Source organism: Mustela nivalis, assembly GCF_964662115.1.
Source record: "Mustela nivalis genome assembly, chromosome: 3".
NCBI lineage: Eukaryota > Metazoa > Chordata > Mammalia > Carnivora > Mustelidae > Mustela > Mustela nivalis.
Window position 1 is genome coordinate 73907369 of NC_139022.1, and position 13101 is coordinate 73920469.

The 13101-nt window shown below is 40.2% G+C and overlaps 1 long non-coding RNA gene across 1 annotated transcript in view; it reads right to left on the reverse strand.

Moving 5' to 3' along the window:
* Window positions 1-13101, reverse strand: part of LOC309861646 — a 151228-nt gene that overhangs the window by 38481 nt on the left and 99646 nt on the right. The window contains exon 3 of the long non-coding RNA XR_014310088.1: window positions 9392-9453. This is a non-coding gene — a long non-coding RNA (uncharacterized lncRNA). The remainder of the gene's footprint in view (window positions 1-9391; window positions 9454-13101) is intronic.

The following is a 13101-nucleotide window of genomic DNA, read 5'->3' on the forward strand; positions in this document are numbered from 1 at the left end:
TGCAAACCAAAATAAATTAACCCCATGATAAAAAGCCTCTCTGTGTCTTGAACTCTGGTAGAAATCAGAAACATACTGAATGCATTCTTTTGTTGTTGTAGAAGAAAAATGTCCTCAACTAAGGGACTGGATTCATGTGTGTCACACAAATCCACACCTGTCTGAGCACGGTGGGTAGAGCCTCAAAGACAATGTTTGTATGAGAAAATGAAGAACTCCATATGAACTAATATATCCTAAGGAGAGAAAATATGATTCATGCAGTATGGACCAAGGGCAATTTTGTGAGCACAACTGGAATGTATGCTGGCTTCTAGCTCTTTCCTCCACCTGAGGTTTGTACCCGAGTTCCATGTGATGATAGTTCTGAAAGAAGGCAACATCAGGAGCAAATACGCCATTTCACTAAAATCACTATGTGATGCTGGCAGCATGAAGCAGACCAGCTTCACGATCATGCAGTGTAGCATGAGATAGGGTTGAGAATTCTTCTTCACTTCAGCAAGACACTAAACCAGGATTTAGGAAACCCAACCCAACACGCAAAGCAGGAAAGGTCACATGGTCTGTCTAGTCTGTTCAGTCTACATTTGGAGTTGATTAGAAGTCCCAAAGGACCAGTGCATTATGGAGAATCAGATGGGGTCCATGCAGTTCAACATCACTGTAATAGACAGATGTGAGAAGACAAAAAGTTGAGAACTAAAGGGTACTTACAAGGTACCAGAATAGCATACCCAAGTATGTAGGGAGAAAATGGAAGACCCCACCTAATGGCCAGGAGTATTGTTTATATGACCACATATGGTAACAAGCTCAAGGGACTTCTTGAAATAATTGGGAGAAATTTAAGAGGAATAAAGCCTCACTTTTTACTTTTTTTTTTTTTTTTTTTTTTTTTTTAAATAGGAACTGAGTCAGGAAATACTAACCCTGTCACTTCCATTCAGATCTAGTTTTCCTCAGCTTGGACTGGCTGCAATGGGACCGAAATGGTTTCTCATCAGTAAGTCCAATGGCTTATCCATGTTTTAAGATGGGAAAGCATAAAACCAGAATTAACATAAATTCTAAGTGACTATTCTGTTTTATTCAATGAAGACTAGACAGAAGAAATAACAGTATGTATTTAGATAGTTTTTTCCAGGGATAATAATCTGATTCATTCTCTTTTGTCATTTTCATCATAAAGCATCTCTCTGAATGAGTTCATAAAACAAAGTGCAACGAAGTAAAGGTCTTCTGGTTTGAGGAAGTGTCATCAAAACATTTGGCCCTGCGCCCTGCCACTCACTCACGGAGTGACCTTTTTCAAGTCATGAAACATCTGTGTCCCTCTGCTCACCATCAACAACTGGAGGATTCTAAGATCCTAGGATTTGAAGTGGGCCAATCCAAAGGAAACCATGCCCACAAAGAAATGTGTTTCCAATTATTCAAGTGGCCAAATAGTCAATCACCAGATAATCTTCTTTGGAAGAAATCTTCATAGCAATCTTTAAAACACATCTGGCCTAGTGGACAGTGTTAATGACCCTTTTATGGTTTAATGTACCAGGGCTCCTTTTCCATTCGTTTCACTGGCACACTGCAGGGAAGAGTACTGCCACAAAAACCTCCCCAGTGACTCTCTGAGGTATTTCCACACAGACATTTCACACCTTGCAGACTGTGTATTTCATACATGTATGTGAGACAGACATCCATTTCACAGCTCAGGTCTGAACTCTTTAAGTGCACTTTCCCCGCTTCATGATTTAGAATAACTCAGGTGTAGACTGAGCATTATTTGCATCTTTTCAAGATTCCGTGTCCACTAAGTGTGTTGAAAAATAAACAAATAGTGTCTAGGTGTGCTTAATTATTTATTATTTTCAATATAAAAGAGAGAATTTATCATAGAAGTAACTTTCGGATTAGTTAATATTCGGCTGCTGAACTAGGATAAGAAAAGCTCCCAGGAAGCTCCTGTTGGTAATTTCCTAAATAAATCCACACCTTACTACAAAGTAAAACAAGTAAGGGGCTTGGTGCTTCTCCAACAGAGAAAAGCAACGTTTGTAACAAAAGCAAAAAATTGAAGGTAAATTGCTGGATGGTTTTCCTCCCCACACCAGGACATTGGGTGTGGCTCACAGGTTGAGCAACCACTTGTCATATCAAAAAGAATGCCAATATTGTATATAGAAATATTTTACTGCTGAGAGAAAGAGATTGTAGTAGTGTGCAGGAAAAAAAGAGCATATTTATCTTAAGAAAAGCAACAATTTGTGGTCCTCACTTTGATTTGAGATTGGCTACACACCTAACTCAGCTCTACCAAAAGACATGCTGCTTTGGGCATAGTTGCTGAATACTGTGCTGGCCTGTTCTTTCTATTTTGGGCCGGGTGACATTTACATTCAATCATTTGTGCTAAGAGAAAATCAAGCTGTATGGCCCCTGACGGAGATTAGAGAGGTAAGAGGAACACTGTTCCCTGGGTCTCAGAGTTCTGTCAGTCACCAAAATTCATGTTGAATGGCAGACAGAATAACCACTGGTCTAGGAGTCCAGGAACCCAAGTTCTAGACATGTGTCTGCTACTATTGGGGTGTGGCTCCTTTGGCAAACCACCTAACCACTCAGAGTTAGATTAAATAATTATCATGATCCCTTCAAGTTCTACATTTTAGAATTCTTGCAAGAAACTGTAACTATTTTTTATAGATCAATCATTTTTAAGTCTCTCAGTGAATGATCATTAATACTTAGACATTTCAGAATGTATATGGTCTGAGGGCAACTGAAATCAGGGACTCACCCAGACTCCATATTAGGTTTTTCTGAAAGTTTTTTCAAAGATTTTATTTATTTATTTGACAGACAGAGAGATCACAAGTAGACAGAGAGGCAGACAGAGAGGGAGAAGCAGGCTCTTGCTGAGCAAAGATATGGGCCTTGATCCTAGAACTCTGATATCATGACCCGAGCTGAAGACAGAGGCTTAAACCACTAAGCCACCCAGGCACCCCTGATTTTATGAATTGTTAAAATACGTAACTGATGGGCAATGAATCCAGGGCGCACTGTGTTAGAGAGAAGGAGGAAAAAAAATACAGCTCCACAATCCTCTCGGAATAATCCTGATTCCTTAATCTCCTTGTTCCAGTCTTGATTTGAAAAGATAATCAGCATGCAGACCACAGAATATCAGTATGTTATGGGGAGGGGAGAAAACAGAGGTGAAGAATGGGTATTTATGTTGGGTCAAACTGCAGTGCTCTCCAAATGATTTAGACCTATTCTGTCTAATAATGTGGGCACTAGCCATGTGACTATTGAGCATTTGAAATGAGGCCAGTATAAACTGAAATGAGCTTTAAGTGTGAAATGTACACTGATGTTTGAGCACTTACTATTAAAAAAAGATCAATGTAAAATATCTAGATGGTTTTTATAGTAATTACACGTTGAAATGATTATATTTTGGATAAAATATATTAATTCTACTTTTTTTTCCTTTTTAAAATGTGTCTATTAGAACATTTAAGATTGCATATGTGGTTCACATTGTATTTCTGCTGGACATTGTTTGTTCAGACATATGCTGACCTTTTATGAACCCTGAAAGATTTATGTTCCTCACTGCATAGCCAAGAACCCAAGACTGAGAATATAGGATAGAAATGGAAGTAGAGGAAACAGGGAGGCAGAATGGATGGTAAAAAAAATTAGCACTGTGCCCAGAGCTATAGGTTTGTCATTTTTCTGTTGTTCCCCAAACATCTCCTCTCTCTTACTAGGTTTACTTTCTATTTTATTTTATTTTATTTTATTTTATTTTATTTATTTTATTTGACAGAGAGAGAAAGACAGCGAGAGAGGGAACACAAGCAGGGGGAGTGGGAGAGGGAGAAGCAGGCTTCCTGCTGAGCAGGTATTTAACCTACTGGATTATTTACTTTTTATTATTCATTTGTCTAAGATACCTATTCACAGAAAAGTCTGAATGATTAATAAGCCTATTACAAGATGCTTAATACCAGAAATAGTAAGAGATACTTGAATTTTATATATATATATATATATATATATTTTTTTTTTTTTTTTTTTTTTTTTTAAGATTTTATTTATTCATTCGACAGACAGAGATCACAAGCAGGCTCCCCGCTGAGCAGAGAGCCCGATGCGGTGCTAGATCCCAGAACCCTGGGATCATGACCTGAGCCAAAGGCAGAGGCTTTAACCCACTGAGCCACCCAGACATCCTGAGATATTTGAATTAAACAAAAAGTGAGATGCCTTTCAAATTCATCATATTGAAATCATTTAAAACTATGGTAGCAGTAAATGTGAGCAAGGATGTAGAGCCATAGATAATGTCATAAACTGCTGGTGGAAGCATACACTGGTACAACATAGTAGGATAATTAGACAATATATAGTGTAGTAAACACTGAATATACTTTAACCTAGTAATTGCTCTTCTAACTACTTATCCAGGACACATGGAGAAGGATGTTCACACAGCAATATTTGCAATAGTCTAATAAATATAAAATGTGGTATATAGATAATGCAACTTGATACAGCAATTAAAATAATGAACTGGGGGGGTGATGTATTAATATTTACAAATCACTTCAATATACTAGTGATTGAAGAGAACAGTTGGAAACTGACACATGCAATACCAGTTATGTAAAATTGGAAGATACACAAAACAATGTATTATTTACCAATCCATGTCTAGTATGTATCTGATAATATATGACAAAACAAATTCAGAATAATTCTTACCTTGAGAGAGAGAGGGATCAGGGAAAAATACAGAGAGCCTTCAATTTATATGTAGTTTCACTTCCTTTAAGGTGGGGAGCAAATGTGATAAAATGGGCTAAGTAAAGACAAGCTATTTTTAACCTCTGTTTGGCTAAATAAAAAGTAATCACTGGGGCACCTGGGTGGCTCAATGGGTTAAAGCCCCTGCCTTCAGCTCAGGTCATAATCCCAGAGTCCTGGGATCAAGCCTCGCATCAGGCTCTCTGCTCAGCAGGGAACCTGCTTCCTCCTCTCTCTCTCTCTCTGCCTGCCTCTCTGCCTACTTGTGATATCTCTCTCTTTCTCTCTCTCTCTCTGTTAAATAAATAAATAAAATCTTTTTAAAAAAGAAAAAAGTAATCACCAATTTCTCTGTCATGTATTCATTTATTCATGTGACAAGTAAATCATGTTTGAGTCCCTACTGGGTGCTAAGGGCTGGGGATGTTAAAAAAGGAGAAGAGCACTGGTGAGGGATTGAGAGCAGCAGTGGGGCATAGAGCACAGGCAGTCAGTCCTGTGTGGTGCCGTGGGTAGGGAGGAGCTCAGGGAAGCCCTCCTAAAGAATCAGTCCCCAGAGCGGAGCTTCAGTAATAAGAAAGAGTTAGGGAAGAAAGGGAATAGAAGCAGTGAGCCTTGGCACTTGGGGAAAAGAAATCCCAGCATGTGTTTCATCAGGGAGGGTGCACAATCAGACTGTCCTGTCTGTGACAGGACAGAACAGACTGGAAAAGGAGGGCAAGCCAAAGCAACCAAGCAAGCTTAGAAGTCATCAGTTTTGGATGACAATCTGAACTGGAGCACTGGCACTGTAGGGAGATCAAAGGGCATATGGGCGCAGAGAATAGTTTAGATGAATCAGTATTTGGAGATAAATGGATGTTAACGGATGATGACAAATGAGAGGAGTCAGGACGACTCCCAGGTTTCTCAAAATCAATCTCTGTCTTTGCAGAGATAGCACTTAAGGAAGTCAAATGTAATCATGTATGGAACTAATCTGGCCTCAGAATCAAGTGAAGCAGGCTCCCCACCACACACTCCTGCCCTTACACGAAGGCAATGCATTATGAAGGGCCATGAGTATCCCTGAAATCTGTTACTTATACCTCAGTCACTTTCTAAAACATGACGGTAAATGCCTGGTAAGCCTTCCTTACTACACACCAGTGATGGGCTTTATGGAATTTTCTGAATATATCTGATGTCGCGGAAGGGGAAAGAAATCCAAGACACGGAGTGAGTGAAGACCATTAAATATAAACGGCAGAGAAGTTTAGCTCCAAGTGTCCTTAGCAAACTCTACTGGAAAGTCTTCCTATTCTCTTTGGGAAAATGAAAGAACAACAAGTAGTTTTTGAAGGGAGATCATAAAATCCTCATAGTAAGATATTACATAAATCAGATATTTGCATTTCCAACATGCATGTTTGTTAGCTTGATTGGTTCCTTACAAAAAAGGAAGGGGGAGATATTAAACTTGGGAAAATATTTAAATGCAATATCCAAATCAAATGTGAACACTTGGCCACTGCTCTCCTTTGGAGATTTTTCAGTTTATTTATCTAAGGTTTGAATGTAAGGTTTCATCGGCCGCTGAGTTGTGACTTGTTAAAGGGTTTTACCTTTAGAATCTGTGCTCCATGAAACCCTCCAACCACTCTCTACCAGAGACATAATATTATACAGAGCAGCCTTGTGTTGATTTTTTTCCAACCATCATACATTTTGGGCCAAGAACCACACACTAGGAAAAGCAAACCTCCCCAGTGCATCACCCAGAGTATTATTTTTTAATGTTCCACATTATATGAAAGAGAAAAATGTCTTCATTGTAACTGAATACATATAGGAAAAAAATACGAAGCCTTCTGAACGGACAAACATCAAGTGAATTCTAGCAGGACCAGGAGGAGCCTTAAAGAAGAGACTGAAGCCAGCATCTCCCACTCCCCCCACCCCTCACCCCCATCCCCTCAGCTCTCCTTAACCTTTGATTTCTCTTTCCTTCCCAGTAAGAGCAATGATGAGGGCCTGTTCTTGCTTGAGAACTGAAATTGGAACTGTTTTGTCTATAGTGGAGGGAACTGTGGAGATGTGGACCCATCTGTTAGAGAGAGAATGTTCTTTACATTGTGAAGGTTTTATAAGCTAAAATGGTAGAGGAGACCCCAGTCAAAATCAACTGATGAATCTCTAAGAGTTGAAAGAGCAAAAAGTGTTCAATGGGCAGGTGTTTACGGTTGCCCCACTATGAGCTATCAGTTTGCACATCTGGGATAAACCTTGGACCAAACCATTCACAGTACATGTCTACAGCATTCAAACCACCCAAGGCACTTTTCACTGCCCAACAAATTTTGCCACCCAATAAGATTAGGCACTGTGAAGTTACGTATTTGCTTTGCCACCTCTCAATTTATCTACTCCCGATTTGTGATAACCCGCTAAAATAACAGGGATAACAATGAAACATTTGGAGAACTGAGGTTCCCCCTCCCGTCTCTGGGTAGAGCATTTCTCACCAGCCTCTGCGTTTCAGTCTCTTTGTCTTTCTTAAAGCCATTAAAATTAAGCTGAATCTCATCACGGCACCTGTGCCGACACTAGCACTGGGTTTGCTTCTCCCCACTTCTGTCTGGGAGCAGGGACCAAAGCAGAGGGCAGTTTGTCCACCAGAGACCTGGTGGAGCTCTGGACTGGCACACTGCTGCTCTGGGCTTCCTGCAGATGGCATCGTCCAAATGCCTACACAGAGGCCCCCGGACACCGGGTCAGATATCTCTGTGCAGAGAAAGCGATCGGTGGAGAACTAAGAGTAAGACTGGCCTAGAGCCTCATATCTCTCAGCAAACAAACACGCAAGAAGTAAGAACTTACAAATATCTCTGCATCCTCTTTATCTACCTCATCTGCAGAGACAATGTTGTAGTTCCATACTTAACACAGGTGTGAGAAAAGGCAGATGCAAGATGAATATTGTATTTAAAAGGAAAACAAGTCTTTGCTTCATCCCACAACTAGAAGACCCTGAGCGATCATCTCAGGCCTAGATGATACAGTGAATGGCTCAGGGACCACTGCGCATGGTCATGGCATAATGTGTCACCGACTTGTCAAGTGTCCCCAACTTTTTCTGGGCATCTATACAAGCCTCAGCATTCCATGTCAGCACGCTGCAGGGTCAGAACCGTATTTTCACACTGTATCATTGGAACGGGCCATAAGTAGGTGTTCTGCACCTGACTCTTCCTTGTTGGCACCTCCCTGCCAAATGTTACTCATTTTCCCATCTTTCAGGTGTCTGCTGTCTAACCAAGAAGACAAGCTCATCAACCCCTTCGTTCAGAGCTGACAGGAGCTTAAAATGTTAGTCTTGTTCAGACACTGGTGCTGGAAAAGCTGTATTCATCACCCTTCTCAAAGAAAGAGACCCCTGGTGGAGGCTGGGGGTGGGAGTGGGGGGAGGGGCAGAACATCAGCCTAAGACTGGTTTTGATAGATACATCCAGAGTCTCCTAAACTAGCAGAATCAAGAGAGGTCAGAGTTCATTTGAAGCAAGAGTGAGAATGGGGGACTAGACCATCAAGCTCCAGGTCACACTCTCACGGAGCTACCTATCTTCCTTAGAGTTTCTGTCATCCAGCCATTCCACTCATCTTGTGGCTGTCATCTGCACAGCTCCCAGGTTCACATCCCTAATCATGGAATAGACTGTCCCCAGGCCATTCTCTTCTCCACTCCAAGTCCTGCTGTCATCCTGCACAGCTTCCACAATTGTATGTTGGGTGAGAAGCACTTCCATCAACCCACTCGCAGAACTTCTCATTTCCTCAAACCAACAATCTTCACCTCTACTCCACCCCAGCTTCCCACTCTCACAGACACCTCCCAGGCTCCTTCATGACTCAGGATTCCTCCACCCAGGAATGCATGAGCACACCTGAGGCCTCAGCTATCTCACCCTCCTCATTCCTGTGTAACTGCTCTTCCATCTGAGGCCTTCAAAGCCTCCTCTTCTCCCTTCTCCTTGACCACCACCCTCTTCATAGCTTTGTCTCCTTCTCTGCTCTCAGAGATTTCCTAACATTACTTCAGACAGAATCCTCACAGTCCTTCTGCGCCTGCCCTCTGCTTTGGCTCAATCTCATTACTGACTTTTTTGTTTCTATACATAGAATGCTAAGTACTATTGTATAAACACACACACACACACACACACACACTCTCTCTCTCACAAACACACATGTGTACAGACTGAGTCCATGAGAAATGTATCATCTGAATTAACTTGAGTCCAGCAGCCTACAGTGCAACCCCTGCCCATGATCTCTTTGCCATCTGTGTTCTTTGGTCCATCTCTTCTCAGCTTTCTCAAAACTAAGACTTCACCCTCTGCTGTCATTTTGTCCTCTTCCTCTTCACTGTTTTCTTCTTGGGAGCCTATAAGCAGACTCTCCACCACATTATAGATTTTTTAAAACGCTCTCCCTGCTTCATGTCAGCTTCTAGTTATTTCCCTCCTCTCTGTCCTAGCTTTTATAGGCAGGTCCTCAAAAGAATAGTCTAATAGACCAACGTACTCACTGGTTAGTCACTCTTCAAGTCGCTGCCATCTGGCTTGTCCACATGACACCACTGAAAGAGCTCTGAAAAAAAGAATTAAAACTTTCAAATGTCACCTTGCAGAATTTGATAATATCAACTTTTCCTTCTTAGGCTTTCCTGTCCACTGATGTCTCTGGCCTCCTTCTTCCAGTGATCTTTTTGTTCCTCTTTTGTTGTACAATTCTTAAATGATGCTGTTTCTAAGGGAATAGCAAGGATCCAAATCCATGACTTCTTAGCTCTGTGACCTTGAAAGGTTTCCTAAACCACTCCAAGCTGTGATTTACTCAGCTGTAAAATGAGAATAATAACAGCACCTACCTCCAGGGGTTATCATGAAGGTTAAGAGAATTCACACACGGAATGTGCTTACAATAGTTTCTGACAAATAGCAAATAGTAAATATTAGCTGTGGTGGTGGTGGTGGTGGTGGTTATCATAATGATGTGCTTGGCATTCTTGCCCCTCCCGTCCACAGCTCATATAGGAAGGTCTCACTTCCTTTGCTACTATAAATACTTGTATCTGATGATTCCTCTCAAGCTCATTATGTTAAATACTAAACTTGTTTCATTTCTTCCTAAAAATTTACTCCTTCTCTACTGAAGGGAATCTCAATGAATCACACCATTATCATTTATTCATTCTTTCAAGAAACACTTTTCGGGTATCTGCTTCATACCAGGTGTTCTCTTCCCTGGGGACAGAGATGAAGGGCAAGTCCCTGCTCTCGGAAGTAATAAATGAGTGAACACATAAGTGTTCTCTCAGAGAGTAAAGAGGTTTATGAAGAAAATAAAGAAAGTAACTTGGCAAAGGTGAAAGACATTTTTTTCATAGAAAGGATAGCCAAGGGTAGAAGAAATGACATTTGACTGGAGAGGGGCCGAAGCCAGGATGCCAATGGGTAAGTTCTGACATTCTCTTTTTCTTAACTCTCAGGTCAGCTCTCCACTTTCTTTTCTTCTTGCTGCTGTTTCTGGCCCCCATTTCTCTCACATCAGGTATTTTTGGAATCCCGAGAATCCCGAGATTCTAGAATGTCAAGGTGTGCACAGTGAAATCATGATTCTTAACTTAGGTTAGCACATTCAAAGTGCGTTTCATGGAAAATTCCCCTGGGATCTGTAGTCAGATAACTTTGAGAAACATTGGGTAAAGTTATATAGATTTCCTTACAGCAGGACTCATCAGAGCATTATGAATTTCTGAGGTGGGATAATAGTGGCATAATAGAAATCACTATTTCTAATAGAAATCACTAATTTTTTTAAAGATTCTAATAGAAATAGAAATCACTACTTCCCAAATGGACCACAGAACCCTTTGTAAAGGAGCATATCATAGCACTAGTGGGTCATAAGACAAACTCTGGGAAATGCTCAATTAAATGTATATTAAGCATCTACTTCACTAATGTAGATCAGCCTCCAAGAAAAATCCATATCATTCTCCTATTAAACTCTTACTATTTTATCAATATTTTTGCTGAAAATGTACAAACTAGTTAATCTGATTTCTTTCTGAAGACTAAACCCATACCCCAGAGTGCTGACAATAGTAGTTCCCCACATCTATCTCTTAGCAAATGTGGCCTTTAAAGGTACTAATCCTTTTCTAATTCAGCTCTCTCTGGAAATATCTCATTAGAGACTTAAGAGTGCTGTCTATTCTTAAAAGACACACTTCTCAGACACAATTTGTGAAAAATTTCAGTCACATCCTCAGATTTTAAACAGTGAGATACTGATTATAACTAACATCCGGGCGCCTGGGTGGCTCAGTGGGTTAAGCCGCTGCCTTCGGCTCGGGTCATGATCTCAGGGTCCTGGGATCGAGTCCCGCATCGGGCTCTCTGCTCAGCAGGGAGCCTGCTTCCTCCTCTCTCTCTCTCTGCCTGCCTCTCTGCCTACTTGTGATCTCTCTCTGTCAAATAAATAAAATCTTTAAAAAAAAAATAACTAACATCCATAGGATATTTTATTACTTTATCAAATGATCACAGCAACCCTATGAAATACAGTATTATTGCTACCATTTTATAGCTCAGCAAACTGAGAGAGGCTAAGTAACGAACTAGTAGGAAATGACTGAGCTGGGGTTTGAAGCTGGTTCTGGAGACTGCGCCCTTCCTTGCCCACCACACTGACTGTCCTCTGAAGGGAAAGCTAATGAGCTCTTTAGGAATACATCTAAATGCAGACAGCTGTTGGCACTGTCTCTGTTTCCCGAGTCTCTGCCATGTAGGTGTTGACTGGGGCCAATGAACAGTCTCTGATATACTGGTACTGAGCGTTTTCTCATCCCCCAGGAAGAAGCTGAGCAAAGCTTATAAAGTTCAACTGCATGTTCTCATCCAACACTCTCAACTGCCTCGTCCCATGTTTAGAGCTTGGCCGGACGCAGAGCACACTGAGCCAAGCTTTCTTCTCTTTAATTGCTAAACGCATGTTTATTTGAAAGCAGACTTAATCCATGTATTTCTGATTATCCATCAGAACTCATTAAAATGAGGTCCTGAAAAAAGCCTGTTTGATGTTCAAAAAATAATCTGAAGGCATTGCTCTTGTGCAAAGGAAGCTGGACTTTGCTGAAACTGAACTGCCCTAAATTCTGAAAGACCAGTATGGTCTGATGTTTTATGAGATATTTGAACTGCCCTAAATTCTGAAAGACCAGTATGGTCTGATGTTTTATGAGATATTTAAACCTCTTCACTGTACGCTTGGCCCAAACTTCATCCCCCCTCTCTTTTTTCTTACCCACAATCCATGCTTTTAGTTATTTAGCGTGTGATGGGATTTCTGTCATCAGGGATGAGAACACTGCTAAAAATATTCTGTGTAACTAGTAGCAATAAAAACATGTTATTTCCTTCATATGCCAATCCAAGGTTTCCACTTTCACGGCAGATAATTGTTCTTTGAAGTCCCTTTTACCTCCCTTGCTTAATATTATTTTTTCATCCCGGTTAAAACTATCAACTAGTTAATCAACAAATATGAATATAGTAAAGTATTAGACTTGTAGGATATTTTTTAAAGTAAAGAAAAATTCATTAACTTCAATTGAAGTTTTCACTCACATACACATACACAGTACATATGTATATTTATTCCTGGACCTCAGTATTTTTTTCATATTAAAAAAACTAACAATATGATCTCGCTCTTTGAGATCCAACTTTAAAATTCTCTGATTCAGTCAAACATTTTGTAAGGCACATATTGCATGGAGCACTGGGTGTGGTGCATAAACAATGAATTTTAGAACACTGAAAAAAAATTAAATTAGATTTTAAAAATATTTTATAAGATATTACTATAAAGTGAAGAGATATAAGCCACATCTGAAAATGGCTCTCACATAAAACATTGCAAAAATATTCTATAGATCAAATGTACAGAATGGATTTGGCACAATTACATGATAGGTTTGGGAACAAGAAGTTTTGTATAAATCTCTTGCAAGGCTTACAGCATCTACATACATCGTATAAATTTCTATTTATTCTTTCTTCACTAAGAAATTTACATCAAATGCTCTTGAGTACAGTAATGCATTTGTTCCTTTAGCCAGTAGGACCTGTTTGGTGGTTTAATTTAATTTAAGGAACATGAGAGTAGAGAGAACATAGTGCATGCAGGTGTATTCATTTTCTTCCTTCACAGAATAAATGTTTCTTTTAG